Source organism: Saccopteryx bilineata, chromosome 5, assembly GCF_036850765.1.
Source record: "Saccopteryx bilineata isolate mSacBil1 chromosome 5, mSacBil1_pri_phased_curated, whole genome shotgun sequence".
In the NCBI taxonomy this organism is placed as follows: Eukaryota; Metazoa; Chordata; class Mammalia; order Chiroptera; family Emballonuridae; genus Saccopteryx; species Saccopteryx bilineata.
This window is the reverse complement of record NC_089494.1, coordinates 228,311,560-228,333,969: the sequence shown is the minus strand read 5'-3', so window position 1 is coordinate 228,333,969 and position 22,410 is coordinate 228,311,560. Positions and strand designations below refer to the sequence as shown.

Sequence of the window (22,410 nt, the reverse complement as noted above, 5' to 3'; positions counted from 1 at the left end):
ATAACCCCAAAATCAATACTCACGCACTTTCAGTTATTTACAGACATGTGCAGAGCAGCAAAAAGTTTAAGTCATCTGATACACAAATTCCCAGTTGAGGTCCCACAAGATGGTACCCTGCCTCTTGTTTCAGCTCTCCTGCTGTCAACAGGTGTTTTCTGCCTGGTCTACTGACTGTCACGGTTTGCATTTCTGTGCTTTCTGTTGCTTGAAATATGGCAGCTCAATTTTCACTATTTAAAATAGCCCCTAGTACAGCCTGGTGACTATAGTTAATATTGTGTTGCTAAGAAAAAAAAGTTGCTAAGAAAAAAAAAGTTGCTAAGAAAAAACTTTGTAACTATATATGGTGATGAATGCTTACTAGACTTACTGTAGCGATCAGTTTGCAGTATATACAAATATTGAATCATTAGGCTGTACACCTGAAACTAATATGTTATATGTCAATTTAAAAAATAACGGCCCCCTAAAGTAGTTCTGAAGAGTTGCGTAGTATCTCTAAGCACAAGAAGGCTGAACTGTACCTTACAGAGAAAATAGGTGTGTTAGATAAGTTTCATTCAGGCTCAAACAATAGTGCGGCTGTCGGGGAGTTCAGGATTAATGAATCAATAATTTATTTTAAATAAAGAGTCTTCAAACAGAAACACACATGAAACTAGGATATGAATTGACCAACTGATGAGTCTGCTGTAAGTAGAGGTTCACAGGAACCCCACTCTGAATCTCCCCAGGAGCAGTAAATACTCAGCAATGACAATTCACTGCTTTTTGGATGTATAAGTGTCAAAAGGACAATTTCTTCCATTGCTAACTTACCAGCCATTCCTATGTCATGACCGAAAACCCAGTGGAGAAGTCAGGTCAGCATGCACACACACACACACACACACACACACACACACACACACACACGACAAACTATGACCAGTGACAAGATCTGGAGAGAAACACAGAAAACAGTAGGACAGGAGTGATAGAAATATAGGGTTTTTTTTTAACATTCTTTTGTTAACATTTCTAATTGTTGGCACTTCTTTTGGGATTTTGTTATGAAAAACGAGAAAAATTGTCAGGAAGTCCAGGAAGCGGCCCCTGACAGAGGGGTTGGTGGTCGTCAAGCAGCCTGGAGAACCACCAGGAAGGCACACCTGCAAAAGGGTCCTTTTTCCCCTGGAGTGCTTCTTTGGCTGCTTCTCGACCTTCCTAGCCTTCTCTTTAAAAACAAAAGTCAATAAATATGAAGAGGGAGAGAGTAGGAGGAGACGTGGAGAAAATGAGTCAGTGGTCTTAGTGTTTTTCTGCTAAGAATAGAGCATTGGGAGGAACATCAAACACATAGCTCTTTGCTAAAAATAAAGTCACAAGTGCTTTTGTTTTGAGCCTTGATGTGATATTAATGATAAAGAACTACCAGTTACAGAGGGACCACCCTGCATCCGTAACCCTGAAAAATACATCAGTTTAAGGGGAACTGCTGTCAATGGTGGAAACCACCAACATGGTGGTGCCATTATAGAAACACTGTGCCGCGCTGGTTAGCAAAAGGAAACTCCCCACGATAATTTATGGAGGAAGTGGAGGGCCTTGCAAGGGGATTTGTCTCCCTGTGGCCAGGGACTGCGTGTCCACAAAATTGTACATTGGCTAATTCTCACAGGAGGTTTGGAAAATGAAGCTAGGGTTTCAGGTTCGACTCACAGGAGCTGCTTTTCTCTGGCCAGTCTTTGTTCTCCTCCGTCTGGTCGGCAGTCCTTCCGGGCCTCCCAGTCCCTGGCGGGGGCTGAGGCCTAGCCTTGTTCAGGATGAAAAGGTATTGGGAGGCCGGCTGCTCTAATTGGAGCTTGCACCTGCAGGCCCCAGCCTCCGCGGCGGCTGGGCTCTGTTTCTGTGAGTGTGTGCGTGTGTGTGCGTGTGTGTGCGTGTGTGTGTGTGTGTGTGTGTGTGTGCATTTATTTCCTCAGTGAACACTGGGACGCTGCACAGTTTTCTGGCCTGAACATGCTGGAAGGGATCCGAGCTGCTCGGCCACTCTCCTCTTTCTGGGGAGGAGGCACCCTTTACTCTCTAAGCAGCGGGATTTTTAGCCAGCCATGCAAATATAGCCAGTGCTTTTTGATCTAATCTCTCCTGGCCCCCAGAGGATTTACCTAGATAGAGGGTGCCCTTCAGGTAGTATGAGAAGGTGCCTCAGCAAGGCTGTCTCCGACCCAGAAGCTGCTGTATTTTTTATGCGTTTCTCACACTGCGGTAACACTAGCCGGGCAGGGCTGAGGAGCGCGGGCAGCAACCTCTGCGCTCAGCCTGAGAGGGAATGGAGAAATTGCCCAGGTGTTGCCCGAAACAATGACTGTGTCTCTGCCCCCCTCACAGCACCCAGGGCTCCCTCGTAATGCACACCTTTAATGTGTATAATCCCATTGATTCTGGTACCCAGATACAGCCATGAAATCATCACCACAATCAGGATAGTAGATGTTTATCATCCACAACTATCCACTTCTGCTTCTTTGTAACGCCTATCTCACTCCTTGCTCCACAACCACATCCCCAGGTACCACTGATCTACAGTTGATGACTATAGATTATTTGCATTTTCTAGAATTCAATAGGAATGAAATCAGACACTGTGTATTCTTTTTTGGTCTGGAGCTTTAACTCAGCATAATTCTGAATTTCTTTCATATTGTGTGTATTAACAGTTCATTCCTTTTTTTTTTATTTATTTTTTTATCACTGAGTAATATTCCGTTGTATGGCCATACCACAACCAGCCTATTCATTCACCTGTTGATGGCCATTTGGGTTGTTTCCAGCTGCTGCGACTATAGGTATACAAGCTTCTTTATAGATAAAGGATTTCATTTCTCTTGGTAAATAGTTAGGAACACAATGGCTGGTTTATATGGCAGGTGTACATTTAGTTTTTTAAGAAACTGCCAACCCATTTTCCAAAGCGGCTGCACTATTTTACCTCCCCACCAGCCGTCTGGTCCCTACGTATCCTCACCCACATTCGGAATGGTCAGTCTTTTTTGATTTAGCCATTCAAACTGCAATAGGATCTCATTCTGGTTTTAACTTGCTTTTTCTTAATAACTAATGATGTTGAGCAGCTTTCAATGTGTTTACTTGTTCTCTGTGTAACTTCTTTTAGCAAAATGACTGTTCAAATCTTTTTATTTTTACCATTTCTTAAATTAGCCTGTCTATTTTCTAACGATTGAGTTTTGAGAGATCATGATACATTCTCTCAGTGATATTTTCGATTTAAAGAATTAGAATGTACCATGCTGCATAGAAAGTTTTCATGGAATTTTCAGCATTAATCAGAGCCTGCTGGACAATTTGGGAGCCGGGGATCTTCTGGCCCGTGGAGAGCACACTGCCTCTGGGCCTCACGCTGCCTCTGGGCCTCACGCTGCCTTGTCCTGAGGAGAGCCGGCGGGGCCAGAAGTCAGCACAGGCCCAGGCCACGCTTACTCTTTGAGGCTCTTCGGATATTACAAATGAGAGAAATTCCAAAACAGAGATATGAGAATCGTGATCCATTTTAAATGTGTATATTGAACAAATTAGTGCTTTTGAACATATGTTACAATTCAGCATGTATTTAACATTGGAGATGTAGTCAAGGTTTTAACTTGAAGGCATAATGTAGAACCCGGGGCTGCCATGGCCCCTGGCCATCTTGTGATAGGCCATGAGAGGCCAGCACCGGCTCAGGCACTGCTCACAGACCCTGTACACCCCTAAAGTCATATCTTGCATCATTTCTCTTTAACTATTTATGCTTGGGTTCAAATATTTATAAACAGCACACAGATGGCTATGGAAGAAAAGAACGGTTTCCAGATATACACAAATGTCCTGCCACAATGGTGACTCCGGGAAGGCCAAGCATGGTCCTTGGGGCCTTTGGGAGGGACCCCTGCTTTACCCAACTGCAAGTCTGTCAAGCCTGAGGCTTCCTTTGAGCTGCTTGGCGCTTTGGCCTTCTTCACTTAGTTTGAGGTCAGAATGACGCTGTGGCTAAGAGAGGGACTGCTTCACTCCACGAGTCCCCAGGACACCTCCCAGGCACACACACAGAGGCTCCGCCCTTGGGGGACTTCTCTCAGCACCTCTGCGAGCTTTAATCCCCTCTTACTTCCGGTGGTATCTAATGCTGTGGTTTTGCCCTCTGCGGGGCACTTGGCATTGTCTGGAGACATTGTTTATTGTCACAATTTGGTAGGTGTTATGGCATCTAGAGGGTAGGGGCCAGGGATGCTGCTAACTACCCTACAATGCACAGGACAGCTTTCCATAACCAAGAATTATCCAGCCCAGAATACCAGCATTGGTCAGATTGAGAAACCTCAATCTTAAAGATTTAATCACATGTCAACCAGCATGGACAGAAAGGGTAACAGACGCAGAGTCTGAAAAAGCAGTTCTTTGTTCATTTGTTACACAGGCACCGCAGTGAGGATGTGGAGAGTTGGTCAGCAAGCTTGGGGATGTGAAGAGCTGGCTGCCCAAGACTGCTCACCCTCTCCCTTCGCCCTTCCTCCCTTCCCTCTCCCCCTGTTAAGAGCTTTGGAGTGGAACACACATGCCTTCACACCCAGGTCCTGCTGCTTGGTGCTTTCGGGTAAGCTATTTAATCTCTTTAAACCTCAGTCTCTGCACCAGCAAATGGAAATAACTGTATTATGAGATTTGAACAAGACAAACTTTTCAGAATTATTAGAATTAAGACAAACCAAGCCATGGACAGAGTTTGACAATGTCTGGCAAGTGAGTGACTATGATTATTATTATTCCATACATTGAGCTCCTGCCAAACACAAAGCACCCTGCCAGGTGTGTTTCCCAGCCACTCTGCGCCAATTGGCAACAAATTTTTATTAGTCTATAAAAACATTTACTCTGAAGTCTTAATAACTTAACTCTCAACCCTCAGAAATAAATCCTGATGGGTATGCTGCACTTCACGTTAGTGATAAAAATAATGAAGGAAAAGTGATTTAAGTTAAAACAATGTATTATATATTGAGGTCTTCATGCACATGTTCAGATTTACGTGTATAAGTTGTTTACAGTCCATGATGAGAAATTCACACAGTGAAGTCTGTCAGACAGTACAGCACCGACTGGGACTCTTGTCGCAAATCCTCGGGAACTCAAGTCTGTTTCATTCCAAGCCTGGGCGGGATTCCACGTCCAATGACTTGGATAACATCTCAGGTGGGGTTGGCTACTCCAGCACCGAAGACTCGATTGCCAGACAGCCAGGCAGAGACTGCGAGGCCTGTGCCAGGGTGAGCTCAGGGAGTTTCTGGAAGGTCATTGTTGCAAACCCAGGGAACCAGTTCTGTGAGGTTGGCTCCCAGAGGATACTTAGTCAGAGTAACAGACAGAGGTGTGGTAATGGAGTGGAGGAAGTCTGGGTAAGGATTACAACCAGCACAGGCAAATTGCTCTTCTCCATTTTCAAAAGAGTGAGGGAGAAGCCAGGCGGTGGCCCTGGCCCTCAGACAATGCCCGATTCTTGCCAGCTGCGGGAGAGTGAGCCCACGGGGTCGCCAGGGAGCCAAAAGATAATCCAGATGACAAGGGCTTAGCCAGGTAGCATCTTGGCCAAAAAATAAAAACAGAAAATTTGGCTTAACTATATTTCTGCCTGTATGTTACCTTGTGGGGCAGGAGACACACTTAAAGGCATACTCTGCCCTTGGAGACACACAGTGGGGTTGACCCAAATTAAGAATCCTTTGAGGCCCTGGCTGGTTAGCTCAGTGATAGAACATCGGCCTGGCGTGCAGGAGTCCCAGGTTCGATTCCCGGCCAGGGCACACAGGAGAGGCGCCCATTTGCTTCTCCACCCCTCCCCCTCTCCTTCCTCTCTGTCTCTCTCTTCCCCTCCTGCAGCCAAGGCTCCATTGGAACAAAGTTGGCCCAGCGCTGAGGATGGCTCTATGGCCTCTGCCTCAGGTGCTAGAGTGGCTCTGGTTGCAAAAGAGCAATGCCCTAGATGGGCGGAGCATCGCCCCCTGGAAGGCATGCCGGGTGGATCCCGGTCGGGCACATGCGGGAGTCTGTCTGACTGCCTCCCTGTTTCCAGCTTCGAAAAAATGCAAAAAAAATGCAAAAAAGAATCCTTTGAGTTCCTTTGGCAAGGGAACTTTTATGAGGCTTTGGACACTGGAGACATAAAGAGCTCCCAAGGAACATTCTAGAAGACAGGCTTGATTTCCGGGTCTTTGGTCACTGTCCCAGGAGTGTGGCAGAGTCCTCGTGGGCAGGGAGCAGGGGGTGTGTGTCAGTGAATAGACTTAGAAATACTCTCCCCTCAGGTGGGCTGTTCTCAGCATTAAGGAACCCCTGTGCATGACCATGGCTGTTTCACCAGTGGGCTGTTCCAGACAGCGGGAGATTTCCTTACTTATATCAGAGTCCAAGGGCCACAGAAATAAATGGTTTTTTAGTAAGAGGAGCTGCTGTTACTAAAGAATGTCACAAAGAACTGTTAATTCTACTCTTCAGTTTCTCTCTAGCTGACTGAGAAGATAGTTACAGAAGGATGATAGTTTGAGTGACATTCTTCTATTCTGTCCATTCTTCTAAATACTCTGTGAATTGAGCTCAGCCTGAGCAGGGGGTCTGCACTGCATTATCTTGACCTATCATGCAACCATCTTCACCACTGAGCTACACTCTCATCTTTTATTTATAGACAGACGCTAGAAAAAAAAACCAGACAAGGCATTTTGCATCTCCTGTGCTTGCATTAGTGTCTAAATAAAGGTGTTTTGAATAACTGAAACAGTGAGAAATACCGTACTTCTGGGCATGTATTGGTGAAGATACTGATCACTTGATCAATCAGAGTTTCCTTTATAAAGCCTGACATGTTCAATCCCTACTCCTGTTCAGGTAAGGGAAGCTTTGTACCTAGAAAGGAATGGCTTTATTACTTCCTTTCTGAGAAAGGGGATGATGCCATCGCACAGATCTTCCCTTTGCTCTGGTTGCCAGGAAGCTCAGAGTTAAATCTGATGTCAACTATACCAATCACAAAGGCTCTAATTTGGTCTTATTTCCTCTGGTTATGTCATCCTGTTCTTATTTATATTCCTCCTGTTCTTAATTTAAATTTTTGATTACATTTCCCATCATCTTATTGCAGAGCTCACGACGTCAGATACCTCCAGTTTCCAGCTACCAGTAAATAACTAAAGTGAGTGGTGTAATAAGGCATGGTGTGGACTGTGGCAAACTGAAAGAGCTCTTTCTGGCCACTCTGGTACTAAAACAGTATCATCTCCTTACCCTCGATGTCAATATCTACCCTAACCCTGCTTTATTCACAGCATTTCTCACTTTCTGTAACTATCTTACTTATTTGTTTACTTGATTATGCTTGCCTTACCCCTGCTATGTCCTCGTACCCAGAACAGTGTCTGGCACTGAACTGTCCCCCAGTCCACACTTGCTGAGTGAGTGAGTTAGCGAATGAGTATGGGACCAGGGTGGTCAAATTTGCCTGTTCTAACAGAATTTGAAATTTGGATTTTAATATGAAATCTCCTGATTTTTAGATGTCGGTGGCTAGTAGAAAAAGATGAAGAACCCCGTGCTGGCCAGACTCAGGCCTTGTTAGTGGATGACCAGTGTTCTGCTCTCCATTCTCCAGCTGTAACCTCCACAGTTTCTTTGTGGAATAACGTAGTACAGTGGTCCCCAACCCCCAGGCCGCGGACCTGTACTGGTCCGTGGGCCATTTGGTACCGGTCCACAGAGAAAAAATAAATAACTTACATTATTTCTGTTTTATTTATATTTAAGTCTGAACGATGTTTTATTTTTAAAAAATGACCAGATTCCCTCTGTTACATCCGTCTAAGACTCACTCTTGACGCTTGTCTGGCCACGTGATACATTTATCCGTCCCACCCTAAAGGCCGGTCCGTGAAAATATTTTCTGACATTAAACCAGCCCTTGGCCCAAAAAAGGGTTGGGGACCACTGAAGTAGTATACACACAAATAAAATCCTACTTCTGTTGTATGGCTTATAAAGCACCGTTGCCCAAGAGTATTTTATTACTGCTCCAATAGTACATGGGAGTAAATTAAGGCCCCTGAGGAGACGAGGCGGACCTATTAGTGGAGGAAGGCAGAACCTGCCCCAGCCATCAGATCCAGCCTCCTGTTGTTAGAGATGGAATTAAGCAAGACTTGTGGAGACAAAACACCTCAGCAAGGCAACTTGAATAACTTCTGCAGAAGAGTGTGCTGTCGCTAGTGAAAGCCGGCCAGCAAGCGCATGGGCAGAGGGCAAATTTTGATTTTTTTTCCCCCTAATGCAGGCCCTAGGCTGCTGGATCTTGTTCCATTGGCTGGAGTGTTGACCGCACAATCTCATTCTTTCTTGATTGGCTAGTTTAAATGGCCATGCCAAGGTGGAAGGGAGAGATGTGGATATCATTAACTAGGTAAGGGGGTTGAAGAATGGTCAGAAAAAAATGGATGACCGGATGAAGGGGGTCGGGGGACTGGTAAACGAGTTAGCTATTTCTTATTCTACTCCCTGGTCAGAGGAATCCGAATGAAGGGGGTTGGGAATTAGTTGAAGAAAAGAACATGAGTTAAACATTTCCTTCACCATTCAAGTTCAGGGAAGAGGGCAGAAAGGCCCTTCTTGCTCTGCTTCCTCTCCTCCTCCTGTCCCGGAACCCGAGGTCAGGCGGATGCCTCACCTGACACAGGTGGTGACCTTGAGTTCAAATTCAGCCTCATGCGGGCTCTGTGTGTCCACCTTTCGGTGCAGAAGGGAGTGACCAGTATGAACGTCTCTTAAAATTCTCTCAGACACCACCTTTGGCTCAACTGCCACCAGTCAAAAACCACAAGCTGAAAATGTTTTAGTAGGACACAGATAATTGTCTAATCAAACATACTTCATAGTGTCTCTTCCATGTCTGTATCTTCAAGGTGATGTCCACCTTACTGTTTCCAGAGGCCGTCTCTTTACACTCTGTTAGAGTTGTAGATTTTTTTGTGATTTAGTAAATATCTCAGTCAGTCTTTGAAAACATGACCAAGTTCTGACCAAAACTTTGTTTCTTATGTACTTATTTTTCCAGAGAAGAGCTTTCAAATAAAACTTAAATATTGAAATATAAGTCTCAAACATTTCTAGGAAACATGGAGATGCAAAAAAAATTTCTCTATGAGATGTAGAATTTTTTTCCCCCTTCTAACCATTTTCCCCAGAAGCAGTGGTTCATTGTGGTATGCAGAAAATCCCAGCTTTATTGACATTTTAAAATTAATTTTTTAAATTGTGGTAAAATACACATGTCAAAATTGACCATTTTAACCAATTTTAAGTGTACAGGTAAGTCAATGACATTAAGTACATTGACGGTGTTGTGCTACTGTTGCCACCATCCATCTCCAGAATCCTTTTCATCTAGTAAAACGGAAACTCTGAGCATTCCACAGTAACCTTCCACTCCTTCTTCTTCCAGCCCCTGGCAACCTCCATTCCATCTTCAGTCTATGAATTTGACGACTCCAGGGACCTCACAGAAGTGGAACCATTCAGTACTTGTTTTTGTGACTGGCTTATTTCACTTGGAAGCACGTCCTCAAGTTCCATCCATGTTGTAGCATGTGTCAGAACTTCATTCCTTTTTGAAGGCCAAGTAATACTCCACTGCATGTTTTTATCACATTTGTTTATTCTTTTGTCTGTTGATGGACACTTGATTTGCTTCCATCTCTTGGATATTGTGAACGATGCTTCCATGAACATGGTTGGGCAAATATCTGTTTAAGTTCTTACTTTCAATCTTTTGGGCATACATTCAGAAGTGGAATTTCTCGTTCATATGTTAATTCTGTTTTTAATTTTTTGAGGCATCACCATACCATTTTTCATAGCTACACCATTCTATATTCCCAGCAACAGAGCACAAGGACTCCACTTTTCCCACATCTTTGCCAATAGTTGGTATTTTATTTTTATTTTTATAGCAACCATTCTAAGGGGTGTGAGATAGTATTTCGTTGTGGTTTTGATTTGCATTTCCCTAATGATTAGTGACATTGAATATCTTTTCATGTGCTTGTTTGCCATTTGAATATCTTCTTTAGAGAAATGTCTATTTTGCCCATTTTTTTGGATTCAGGTTGTTTGTTTTCGTTTAATCATTGAGTCGCAGGAGTTCTTTTTTTAAAAAAAAAAATTTACTTATTAATTTTAGAGAGAGAGAAAGTGGAGGAAAGGAGCGGGAAGCATCAACTTGTAGTAGTTGCTTCTTATATGTGTCCTGACCGAACAAGCCCAGGGTTTTGAACCGGTGACCTCAGCATTCCAGGTCAACACTTTATCCACTGCACCATCACAGGTCAGGCACAGGAGTTTTTTATATATTCTGTATATCAACCCTTAGCAGATATATGGTTTGCAAATATAATCTCCTGTTCCACAGTTACTTTCACTGTATTGACTGTATCCTTTCGTGCATAGAAAATTTTAATTTTGATGCACCATCGACATTTCTGAGCTTCTATTTTTGGTTCCCCTGGCTCTCTGGGCACGTGGACTATCGGGAAAAGAGGACTGCCTCACAGTTTCAAAGGCAGAGACTAAGAGGCCATTGTGGAAAGGCTGCCAACTCCTATTTCAAATAGATTTTTAAGACAGTTTCAAGGATGCCCGCACTCTGCACCCTGCCACTCCTAACCTCCACAGTGAGGGGCAGAACTGCTTTAACAATACTAGATTTCAAGCTTTGGGGTAGCCTTGGTTGGTGCTGGATTTGTCAGACAACCAGTCCCAGGTACTACTGGCCTGGAACTCAATGAGTGAGTACAACAGCTGCTCCAAATGATCTCAGTGAATGGGAAACCAATCTTCTGTAACACTGTAACCTTTAAAGGCCAAAACAATGACAAGATTATGGTGGCACCTCACCTCCCAAAGTACATGTCAAAAGAAAAACAACAGTTAGCCATAAAATAAGCTTACATAACTGCAGCAAAGTTCTGATTTCTTTTTCCAGATAATGACTTCAGAGTTTCTTTTCTAAGTTGAGATATAATTTACATATAACATTATATTAGTTTCAGGTTTACAACATACTGATTTGGTATCCATATACATTGAAAAGTGATTGCCACAATATGTCTAATTAACATCCCTTATCTGACATAGTTACAACTTTATTTCTAATGATGAGATAGTGTTACTTTTGAATTGCTCAAATCTATTCTTTTAAATTTCTCTTTAACAGTGAGGTTGCCTATTCAAATCCCTGAGCTTGCCCGGTCAAGGCACATACAGAAAGCAACTACTATGAGTAGATGCTTCCCACTTCTCTACCGTCTTTCTTACTCTTCTCCTCTTTCTTTCTCTTTCTCTCTCCACTCTCTCCAAATGCTAATAAGAAAATAAAATAAAAAAATTCTGTTTTAATTAATGATGTTTTTTAGTGACTCTGCTTTGCTAGAAATAATAATAAAACCTAACATTTATTATACACCCTTTTCTGTGTACTATGTAAAAGAACAAATTTAATCTTTTCAATCCCATGAGGTAAGTACTAGTATAATCTCTAGTTTTATAGTCAAGAGCAGTAACTTGCCTAAGATCACACAGCTAGTACATTGCAGAGCCAAGATCTGAACCCCTAAAATTTGGCTCCAGAGTCTCTTGCTCTGATGGCCAGAATCCAACCATATCGGCCCGGCATGCAAGCGATTCACCTCAACCAGCCTGCACCTGCCTTTCCAGTCCCTCCCTTCGCCTCTGGCATGTCACGCACACCACCGCTTTGCCTCCCTCCCAACTGTTCCCCACCTTGTTAGCACCCGCTCATTCGGGGATCCCTCTGGCATCTGTCTCCCCTCTGCCGCCCCATCTGGGTGAGGAGCCTTCCCAAGGCAGGCGGTCCGACGGCTGTGATTGTGCTTTCCTGAATGGCACTGGGCCTGCCTGACTCTAGTCTGCTTCCCTCAGTGTGGACTGACAGATCCTTGAGGGTGGAGACCAAGGTTTTAAATCTCTATGTCTCAAACTAGACAAGAACCTGATACATGAAAACTGCTTAGTGTTGGGTTTTGAGTGAATAAATGAAGGGAAACCTAGATTAGGACTTAGAGTAGAAAAAGGAACAGCAATTGCCCAACAGTAGTTGCGCTCTGGAAATGCTGTGAGTACCCTGAGCAGATAATAAGCAGCCCATGTTGTATAGATGACAGTAGTACCAAATGGAACACAATCGGTGGTGTGGACCTCACTCCCTTAGGCCTTGAACTCAGGACATGTGCTCTAGAGAAATGGAGGAGACCCCTCTACTCCCCGCAAATCAAAGACAATGACAATGCATATATGTGCACAAATGTTATCATGGATCACAGTGACTTCCGAGTTTCTAAACAATGTCAAGACTGAATGAACGTCTTCTTACTCTTCCCTTCTCTTTCTAAATAATTCAGTCCTTAAAGTCATTATGTGGGGCAGAGAAGGTGGTCACCAAGGTGGGGGATGGAGGAGGATGGTGGCCCAGACAGGGTGGGTAGGCTCGCCACAGAGAAGGGCTGCCCAGCACAGGGGCCAGGCCTGGATAGCAAGAGGAAGTTGTTCTCCTGATGGGGCAGCCTGGAGCACCAAAACTCAGGCATGGCAACGTCACCTGCATGGGGTAGGGGGCATGGTCGTGACTGCAGCTGGTTGCTTTCAGATGACGGATCAAGTAAGGAAATACGTAAGGATAATGGGGGCCAGGCTCCATCAGCATTAGAGACGAGCCTCACAAACGTGGAAAGGGAGAAAACTAGAACGAGTCCAGCGGTGTTGGATTGGAATTGGAAGTACCAGTGTGAGTTTAAATTTTTAAATACATTTAGATTGATATAGAAATATAGATGTATACATACACATACAGGTCCTGACTCTACCCACATAGTCAGGGAAGAGTGATATTCCAATTAGCAATCAGCACACTGAGCAGTCAGACCTTGGATTCTAAATAATTCTCCACCAAAAGGAACTAGAACTTTTTTGGGGGGAAAATAGCTGGTTTAAAAACTGTCACATCTTGTTGTACCAGGAAGTGCTCAAAGGATGATGGGAACATGCCAAAAGGGCACAGTGAAATTTTGATTAGAAATTAGATATTTATGTACTTTCAAACTATTTCCCTACTTATTAATTAAAAAGGAAGAAGAGTAATTTACCATAGAGAACTCTGGAAGACAGCTTCTCAATCAAATGATCTCAGTGAAATTTAAAATCATTTGCCACCCGACTGGTTATGAGAACACAGCATCATTTCTGAGCTATTCTTACTAAAATTGTGTAACTTGACTTAAGCATGAGGAAACTCAGACAAACCCAAATTAAGAAACATTCTACAGAATACCTGCCTGTTGCCTCTATTTTAACTATTTTTTTTTACTTATTCATTTTAGAGAGGAGAGGGAGAGACAGAGGAGAGATAGAGAGAGAGAAAGGGGGAGGAGCTGGAAGCATCAACTCCCATTTGTGCCTTGACCAGGCAAGCCCAGGGTCTTGAACCGGCGACCTCGGCATTTCCAGGTCGACGCTTTATCCACTGCGCCACCACAGGTCAGGCCTGTTGCCTCTATTTTAAAAACGTGTCAAGGTAATGAAAGTGAAGGAAATACCAAGGCAACACTCCGTGCTGGAGCAGACGAAGGTGACGTGACAACTAAATGCCTAATTCCGAAATACTTGCTGGCTGTAAAGGATGTTATTGGGACAACTGGCAAACACTTGAATTGGTCTGAGGATTCAATTACAATTGAAAACAAACTGGGTCTGAGGATTAGATAGTATTAATGTATCAATATTCATTTCCTGATTTTGTGGTTATGCAGGAGAAATCTGTTGGAAATGCACATAACTGTATTTATGTAAAATGAGGCCTCATTTTGGTGGTTTATTCTCAAAGGTGTTCAGAAGAATGTAGTACACAATTCTTTGTACCATACTGTACATGCCCTTCTTCTAAAAGTTTGAGATTTTCCAAAACAATATACATATATATATATGTATACTACACATATACATACACATATATACACACATATATTCTATAACTATCTTTACAACTAATGACTACATTAAGTTGAAATGATAGTATTTTCCAGCTTTTCAAGGACACAGCTGTCCAGAGGCTATTTTGGGGTGGACAAAATGCAGTGGGCACATCTGCTGTATGTTGGTTCTCTGCTGAGGTGCAGGAGATGGGGACTCTCACCGCACTCATAAAGAATGAATAGATTCCTGAATAGCTAGAAAGAGCTACCTAGCACATGCATCTGCAGGGCTGACAGTGCCAATATTTGACTTCTCTGATGATGGACACAGCTGCCAGAACCAAAAAGCAGAAACACTGAGGGTTCCTTTGAGCTCTCAGGAAGTCTGTGGGACAACCAAGGACAAGTTCTTCACTGTTGATCGGGAATGTGACCTGTGCAGGGGACTGACCCCATCACGTTCATTCGAGGCTTGGTCCACAGGGCTAATAATAACCACTGCCTATCGGGCACCTCTTGTGGGCCAGAAAGCAGGATAGGCATTCTGCGTTTTCTTTAATAATCATCATAACGGTTCTTCTGTTTAAATATAGTCCCCATATTTATACTTAGAGAGAGGAAATAGGGCTCAGCAAGATTTAGTAACTAGGTCATTGTTACTTTCCTATGTTGAAGCCCAGTATCTCAGAATGTGACTGAATTTGGATAGAGAGCCTTTATAGATGTGATTAAATTAAAAGGAGGTCATCAGGGTAAGCCCTAATCCAATGTGATGGGTGTCCTATGAGCAGAAGAAAGTTGGACACGTGGAGGGACACCAGGGGTGGGCGCCCACAGGGGTAAGACCTGTGAGGACACAGCGAGAAGGCCCCATCGGCAAGCCAAGGAGAGTGACCAGGAAGGAACCAGACCTGCTGATTCCTTCACTTGGAAATTCTAGCCTCTAGAACTTAGAGAAAATAAATGTGTTGTTTTCATGACCCAGGATGTGGTATTTTGTCATGGCAGCCCCAGTGACTAAGGCAGTTAGGCTATGAATCTGGCAGAGGAGAAAGCTGGGTTCAGAATCAAATCCGCACAGCTCTTTCCACTGCCCTATGCCACCTTCCTCTGTGTAGGCCTCGCTGGGAAAACTCTTCTCAGCTTTCCAGACAGGCTGCTGGAACCCTCACCCCAAATCTCACAGACACAGCAGGTCCCTCCTCTGTCATCCCAGGGCACATATCACACTGCATGCAAACAGCTGCATACAACTAACTCACAACATCCGAACCAAATTGAGAGTAGGGCTCCTCCTATCTGCATTCCTAGCACGGCCCATGGAGCCCGGCACATGGTCATTGCAATAGTCAGCAATTATCGAGGCCTCACATGCATTATCTCATTTAAACCTTACGACAGCTCCACAAAGTAGGTATTGCCAATATTCCCATTTTATATATCAGAACACTGAGATTGCAGGGGTTTACTGAATTACCGCAGGACACAGAGCTAATAGGCACTGAGACCAACATTCAAGTCCAGATGGTTTAATTCCCAGGCTGTGCTCCTCACCCCAGCTCTGAGCACAGTGGTGCGTGGGGAGTTGTGCGGATCTGAAGAGCTCTTCCTCGGGGCAAGCACCCACTTCCTGCCAACCCAAGCATGATGCTCACTGGCTGCGGGGAGTTCTCACACACACTGCCACCCAGCCCCACTCGGCACGCCTGCTGATCTCCTTGAGCAGACGGTTTGTACCACACCCTGACATGTGACCCAGTGTTGAGCACAAGGCACATTATTTATCAATACTTGTTCAACTGGATGCAAGGCCTGGCAGTGGGTGGAAACAGGTGTAAGTAATGAGTGGTATATTGTACTGGACACTAGGACAATCTATTTCTGGACTATTCAGGAGAGTTTCAGCCTCTAAACTTCATCTTCTCACCAGATCATTTGCCAGAATATATGGCAGAGAATGCGGTCAGTATTTGGTTTAGAAAGTGGAGTCATCATTCTACTGAAAAGAGGCAGGAGTAGAGATAAGATATGCTGTCTGGCCCTTACCTACCCACAAGCTGCTGGGCAAGTCGCAATTTCTCTGCACCTAAGTCTGCATGAGTGAGTCTGCGATGACAGTGCCTCTTCCTGCCGTGGGAATGGAACATGTGACTGTGTTCTGAATGCTGATGAAGAATAATGTTATGTAAATATAGTCACCATTAGTGGTTTTGCTTATGTTTTTACAGACCAGATTGGCCAATAAAAATATTAAATTACAAAGCAGTTCTTATTTTTAAAAGTAAAGGAAAGCTTCCCAGAAGACCAGCCCAGAAAAGAAATCGGACATAAGGAGAGCAAACGTCCTGAGGTCTTTTTAGAGTGTTTTGAAAAACATATTAAGTAGGTTCTTCTCACAACTCTGTGTGTGTGTGTGTGTGTGTGTGTGTGTGTGTGTGTGTTAGAGGCAGAGTGGGGGACTGGGCTGGGGTAGTCAAGGGAAAAGCTTTTCTCAAATTGCATGAGAACCAGGCCTCTTACCTTTGCTGCGCTGGCAGGGCAGTTCCAGCGGTGTGAGGCCTTGGGGGACAGTCCCCCTTCAGGCTGAGCTCTTCTGACTCAGCAGTAGCCCAGGGAAATGTTCTTCCTCTTTCCTCTGTCCTGTCTCGCAGACATGCACGTAAACCACTTCACTTTGTACACTCGGGGGATGATCAGCTCACCCGTTTCTTCTGCAAGGCTCCTCTGTGATCCCAGAACACTCAGCACCAGCACAATGTCACGGACGGAGCTGATCCACGACCCTGAGAGAAACTAGCTGGGAGTTTGCAGGGAGAGCAGCCCCCTCAGAGCAGGCTGTCGTTAGCATCAGTGCCGGCTCTGGTCTGGTGTGGATGGGACTGCGCACCCCCACCCTTCCTTGAACGAACTTCCTTTTTGCTGTCGGTAAAAGCCAGGATCCCTTTGTTCACCTGCAGGACTGCCAAGTCGGGTTTGCTGCGACCCTGCTGTTGTTTTCCTGCAGGCAGTGGGAATGTGAGCTTGGAGCCCGCCAAGGGAAATCCACAAGGAAATAAACACAGGGTCACTGCACCTTCAGGTCATGATGAGTCCTGGGACATCATCATGCCGGGACCTGGATGGGTTTCAGAATCCTGGGCATCTTTTCATGTTTACATATGCAAAGAAATGCGCCCTGAAATCTGTATCAGACAAATCAAGCGATTCTGACTTGTTCCAATGCCCTGCCAAAACCCAAAGATTTGCTATAGGCAGTGTCTCTCATAGCGGGACATTGGCTGATGTTTGTAGGCAAAACTGAGCATGTTGATGGCTGATGCTAGTTAAGACTTTTATCTCTGCAGATACAGAATTGTTGTTTAAATAGGATTTTTTCTACGCATTCTTCAATGTCATCATCATTATCAACAGAAGCAGCATCTTTGCTAACACTTACTGCGTGCTTACTGTCTTCCGGGTCCTGTGAGGATTTTCTGATCTGCCTGCTCTATTTTATTTAATTCTCAACATAATCCTGTAACTCTCACTCCCGTTTTATAGATGTAGAAATTGAGGGTTAGAGAGATTAAGTCACAATCCTGCAAAGTGACCCAGCTACATTTTAAAAATGTAAAAACTGCCTTTCTGGAAGGGTGTTTTTCTGCATCTTGCTTTTCCTGCTCGTCAGCTTAAGTACTTCTGCAGACTGACAGGTCTGGTGGTGGGCAAATGGCTCGCTTAGTAAACTCAGCTCTGGGAATAGAATTCTAGACAGAAACATAAATCACTGGTGAGTTAAGCGGTCTCCCCCAGTGCTGTGGATCCCTGCTATATTTACGTCACTTGCCCACAGAACACCCCTAGCCCGGGTGCCCTCTCTTCTCTCTGATCCAAGGTGTTTCTGGCTGCTGTCACCGTGACTCTAATCTACCAAAAGGAAGTGCACTGTGAATCTCTTGGCCTCTGTGTGTGCTTTGGTCACAGCCTGATGACAAGTGTGTCCTTTTGACTTTGGGAGCCTAACCATTCCAAGCTTCTTTTAATCAATAATCCATAGAATGAATGACACTCAATTCCCAGCCCCAACACTTCTGCTTGTTAAGGAAGAGATCACTCAGCACATGTGTTTTCAGTTTCCAGGTCATTGTGCAACTTCTTTTTTTCTCATTGTTTTTTTATTGTGTTCGTCTTTACCTCAGTCATTCGCCCTGAGCTCTCCCGTGCCATGGCGGTTACCCAGGACAGCTGGCCGCCAGTCAAAGGAAAGCACAATCATTGATTAGGCGACAAGGAGATGGCTCCCAGCGGGGTCCACGTTGTCTGTTTTTGTAAATATGAAAGTTGCGACATCGGGGCAGTTCTTGCTCATCCTTGTTACCCTTGGGTTTGATGTGGTGCAGCTTTAGGATGTTTTGTTCTGGGGCCCCCTAAGCCTTTAAACTTGAGGTGGGTCAGCTTTTTGTTCTTAACAGAGATTCCAGCATTATCAGAGTCAGAGCAATAAAGAAGATTAGAGAGGGACTGGGTGTTCAGTTTAGATACCATTTCACTTTTCTTTCCAGGTGGTTTTCAACTGAGTACAGTGTCCAAATATGTTTATAGATTCGGGTCTTGGAGTTCTTTGATGAGAAAAGGCAATTTATTAGAGTCAAATGGGCCTTTTCAACCTTATCATGTGAAACAAAAAACCAAACGCTGGAAAGGAGCTGAGGTCATGTACGCTTTCATGCTCCTCATCTGCTTCACAGCTTTTCACCACCAGGAAATAAAGACAGCAGGCCCGGGGACCATTGGAAGCTTCGAGCTTTTTCATTCAGAAAAGTAAGGTAAATGAATTTCACTTCTCCCTCCTCTCCTGCAAGCATCTGGATCAGTCCTGATTAAATTGGATCCAAGAATTGAGTCCGTTCTGGGATTGACAATAAACACGCACAACTCCAAAAATATTTTTTGCATGGTCATGTAACCAAGGGCGCTGACTGTTTAAAACTGGAAACAGAGAGAAGTCATGGATGAAAAACAGGACGTATTAATTTAGCCTTACAAATGTGCCCTTTCCAAAGCCAGAATTACTCACTCCCTGGCAGCTCATGGCGTGGAGACCTGGGTCTGCTCAGACTCTGCGGCTTCAGAGTATCCATTCCACTTGGCGTGGGATATTCCAGGTGAGTGACAAGCTCCAACTCGGCACAAATGTCCAGATGTAATCAAAATCCTAATTATTATGGGAAAGCACACATGGCTTTGCCACACAAGGTAAAATGGCCCGGTATTTGGTGTCCCAGAAAAGTAACATGCCCAGTTACATGCAGAGAAAACAATTTCATTTTGGGTGCATTCTGAGGGAGGGGTGTGAACTCTGAGCAATGCAAAACCAGAGTGGAGCCCTTTCGGCATTCTGTAGCACCTGAGCTAGCTTGGAATATGCCCACTTTACAAGACGCTCATGGGGGAAATGGATTTATCATAACAGGAGGTGGAAATGGTTTCTTTGAAACTGATTGCTGTCTTTTTTTCCTCCTCTAAGCACATACCGTATTTCCCTACGTATAAGACTCACCATTTTTTGAAAAATTTGGGGTCTAAAAACTGGGTGCGTTTTATACAGTGGTTGTAGAGTTTTAAACTTGCATTTCTCACTTTTTTGTGCTTGGTTTTGCACTCATTGTTGTAGATCAATAAACCTTGAGTTCAATAACTTTATGTAATAATGTACACTTTTTTTTTTCAAAATTTTGGGCCCCCAAACTAAGGAAGGTGCTTCTATACATGGGAGCATCTTATACATGGGGAAATACGGTAAGTGGTAGTCTGTTCACCTGTGTCCACACAATGTAGAGGCAGAGAGGAGCCCAAAGCCCCACCTGAGGCTTTAACACCACCTCTGTGCCAACGGCTCCCATGTTTGTATTGCTGGCTCAACCACGCCCCCAGAGCCTCACAGCCATTTCCAAGTTCACACAGCCAAAGCCAACTCCTCAACTCCTCTAGATGTTCTTTCTTTTTCCGCCTCAGCACATGGCCCTTTCCCCGGAGTGCTGCGGCCTGAGGGCTGCTTTTCCTCAGCCTCCTCCTGCAGTCCCACTTGCCATTACAGAGCTCTTTGATCAATTCCACCTCCTAGTTTATACCAGTGGTCCCCAACCCCCAGGCCGCAGACCGGTCCCGTGGGCCATTTGGTACCAGTCCGCAGAGAAAGAATAAATAACTTACATTATTTCCATTTTATTTATATTTAAGTCTGAACGATGTTTTATTTTTAAAAAATGACCAGATTCCCTCTGTTACATCCATCTAGGACTCACTCACTCTTGACGCTTGTCTCGGTCACGTGATACATTTATCCATCCCATCCTAAAGGCCGGTCCGTGAAAATATTTTCTGACATTAAACTGGTCTGTGGCCCAAAAAAGGTTGGGGACCACTGGTTGATACCCACTGCTGGCTTGCCCTCTGGGCTGCGGCCACGCAGCAGGCTCCCAGCTGGTCTTCCTGCTCTTTCTGCCTGGGGGCCCTCCACCAGATCTGCACTCCTCACTTCAGCCAGACTAGACTTTTGCAAGAGTAACTCGTGATGCCATTAGCCTAAGAAAAAGCCTCAAGGCTTTCCACTGCACTAAGGAAGAAATAAAGAATTGCTGACTTGGCTCACGAGTTTTGGCACAATTTGGTTGCCGTCACCTCTGCAATGTTGCAGTGTTACCTCGGCTACACTCCCCTGTCAGCATATTCCCGTCTCATGCTGGCCCGGTGTCTCCTGAGCACGCTGAGCTCTCTCCTCCATCGCACAGCTTTGCCGCACTCAACCGCCCTCCACCCCTACCCCCCCCCCCCCCTACACACACAACCCCCTTCTCACCTCCTAACTCATCTTTCAGGTCTCAGCTCAAATGTCATTTTCTAGAGAACCTCTCCCCCATTTCCTTTGTAGTACTTGATACAATTTGTAAGGGTATTACTTGCTTATTTGCTTAATGTATAGTTAACCCTTCTATACCCACTCCTCCGCCGACGGCTAGGTCTGAAGGCAGGAACTAGGTCTGTTTTGTTCACAACTACCTGTCCAAGGCCTGGTACATAGTAAGTTCCAAATTAAAGGGGGAAAAAAAAGTAAGTTGAATAAAAGAATGAGTAGTTAAATGAGAAAATCTTTTTCTCTCAATTCACATCACTTAAGAATTTCTTAAATAGCTGTTGAGAGGTACTTACTTGTACTTATTCAGATGCAGACACAGTTTCTCCTTGTGCACACAGAGAATTAGCAAGACCACGGTCTCAGAGAATCTAACCAAGTCCTCCCCTGAGGTTCCCCTTTCTGTGGCTTCTGAGAGGACACTGTTCCATAGCGTGGGGACCCCAGTGAAGGGGGACCTAGGGGATGGGCTGGAGTGGGCCCAAGACCAACATGTTTCTGGCTTCCCAGTTTAGCTTTCGTAAGTAGTTCCCTGTGGAAACAATACGGCCGAGTGGAAACTGCCGTTATAAACCCGTTTGGAGGCCAGCTCTGCGAAACCAAATACCACTTAGATTTAGAGCCTCAGTTTATGGGGGGAGTGTGTTCCAAATTCAAACAGCCAACATACTACAAAAAAAAAAATCTCTCAGAGCAAAAACTCTAAGTGGGAGGTGCTTGTTCTGTGTTTTATATAAATTTTCAAATATCTGATGACTCATCACCAGCCACACCCTCCCCAACATCTCATCCTAATCTGGATCCTGGTTAGGACAACACTGGGCATGCCTATGAGATAATTTATTCTTACGGGGGGGAGGGTATTTATTTGTGTTGAGGCAGAGCAGGAAATGTTTATTTTCCTGTCCGTTTTTCGGAAGCAAATTCCAATTCATTCCCCAAGAGAGCACAATATGGAAGTGGGCTGCCAGTCACCTCCCAGAGCTCCTCCCAAGAGGAAGAGGAAGGACCAATCTGATTGGTCAGAGCATGCCCACCCCATTCCAGGTACTGGGCTGCTGCATTGAAAAGTAAGGGTCTCTTTCCCTCTGCCTCCTGGATCTTACGTGCTCACACTTGGATGACAGGAAGGGTGCCTGTGTAGCCCCTGGGTTCCCTGTTTTAGGCAACTCATGGGGGGACACCAGGCCAGCTGATGCAGGTCTCTGCTTTCTAGCTTCCATCTCCTTCCGTGCCTGCCCCTGTTGGGAGGACAGACTGTGGATCTCATGGCTCAGGGAAGGCAGCAGAAACCTCTCAGACCAGCTCCTTAAAGTGGCTGCTGATTTAGGGTCTTTTATTCACTGTTTCTTTCCTCAACTAGAAGAAACACCCCCTACCCCCTAACTTCAGTAATTTGTGTTATATTTTAAATTGTTTCTTTTATTCAATATAAACAACTTTTATATCTATGTG

General features: G+C 44.6%; 1 protein-coding gene across 2 annotated transcripts in view; it reads right to left on the bottom strand.

Moving 5' to 3' along the window:
- LNX1 (ligand of numb-protein X 1) overlaps positions 1 to 16,772 on the bottom strand; it is a 180,323-nt gene extending 163,551 nt beyond the window's left edge. The window contains exon 1 of one of the 2 annotated variants that reach the window (XM_066233592.1): positions 16,584 to 16,772. The gene's annotated coding sequence lies outside the window, so the exon portion shown is untranslated. The remainder of the gene's footprint in view (positions 1 to 16,583) is intronic. The other variant, XM_066233591.1, reaches the window with a different exon arrangement.
- Positions 16,773 to 22,410: the final 5,638 nt, after the last annotated feature.